Source organism: Symphalangus syndactylus, chromosome 5, assembly GCF_028878055.3.
Source record: "Symphalangus syndactylus isolate Jambi chromosome 5, NHGRI_mSymSyn1-v2.1_pri, whole genome shotgun sequence".
NCBI classification, from domain to species: domain Eukaryota; kingdom Metazoa; phylum Chordata; class Mammalia; order Primates; family Hylobatidae; genus Symphalangus; species Symphalangus syndactylus.
The window spans coordinates 26076275-26077689 of NC_072427.2; the positions used below are offsets into that span (position 1 = coordinate 26076275).

General features: G+C 47.5%; 1 non-coding gene across 1 annotated transcript; it reads right to left on the bottom strand.

The window, feature by feature from the left end:
• Positions 1-358: 358 nt before the first annotated feature.
• TRNAC-GCA (transfer RNA cysteine (anticodon GCA)) lies at positions 359-430 on the bottom strand. The gene has a single exon. It is a non-coding gene; the product is annotated as a tRNA-Cys (tRNA).
• Positions 431-1415: the final 985 nt, after the last annotated feature.

Here is a 1415-nt window from a genome sequence, read left to right on the forward strand (position 1 = left end):
TGCTGGGATTATAGGTGTGAGCCACTGTGCCTGGCCCTTATTTCATGTTTTAATTCAAGGGAGCTTTGCGTGTACTAAGTTTTCAAAAATACACGTTGAAGGAACATTTTTATCTATACTCCGACACACACCCAATTGTCAAATTGTCTTCACGGCTCTCAGACTTATAATCTCCTCAGGGACTTGGTCTTAATTGAAGACAAAGGAGACCCTAAAGGGACTTTCTGTCCTAGTGGTCAGCTGGAATGTGGGAGGAACAATTTCAGCACAAGAGTAAGTAGGAAGTTTTTTCATCTTTTCTGGTGACACTGTGACTGACAGTATCTACTTTAAAATGGAAGGCAGAAAACGTTCAGAAAGGGGGCACCCGGATTTGAACCGGGGACCTCTTGATCTGCAGTCAAATGCTCTACCCCTGAGCTATACCCCCTTCGCCTGTCAAAAGCTCCTTCCTTGTCCACTTATGGTGACTCAATACAATCAAGTTCCGCCCACACTAGAATTCTGGCAAGCTTTGTGTTCTAAAGCCCCACCTTCTTAATTATCCATCATCTGCTTTGGCTTGTCCCTTGGCCACTAATAAACTGAAAAGGAACACTTGAAAAATGACATCCTGGGCTGGGCCTGATGGCTCACGCTTGTAATCCCAGCACTTGGGAGGCCGAGGTGAGGTCAGGAGTTTGAGACCAGCCTGACCAACGTGGTGAAGCCCCGTCTCCACCAAAAATACAAAAAATTAGCTGGGCTTGGTGGCAGGCGCCTGTAATCCCAGCTACTAGGGAGGCTGAGGCAGGAGAATTGCTTGAACCCCGGGAGGAGGAGGTTGCAGTGAGCTGAGATAACACCACTGTACTCCAGCCTGGGCTAACAGAGTGAGACTCTCTCTCTCTCTCTCTCTATATATATATATATATACATATACACATATACATATATATGTGTGTGTGTATATATATATATGTATATATAGTGTGCATGTGTGTGTATGTTTTGTAAAGACAGGGTTTCAGCATGTTGCCCTGGCTGGTTTCAAGTGATCCACCTGCCTGAGCTCAAGCAATCCTCCCATCTCGGCCTCGCTTTGGCCTCCCAAAATGCTGGGATTACAGGCGTAAACCATGGAGCTTGGCCTTTGCTCTGTTCTTGATGGAAACAATAGCCAGCTCTGACCTGGGGCCCTGCTGATAGCAGGGGAAGTGCTTCATTGAGGTTGAGCAGTGTGGCTTCTTATCCCACTGGCAGGGGAGAACTGAAGCCTCTCCTTTCAAACCTGGCACTCGTTGGTATGGAGTGCAAGGGCGTAGGCCTGAGAAGCACTTTCTCCTCTCACCTCCTCTCCAGGGGGAAGAGAAGCTGAGAGTAGAGCTAGCTCCTTCCTCCAATCTCAGGGAAGAAACAACACACTTGGAGACACA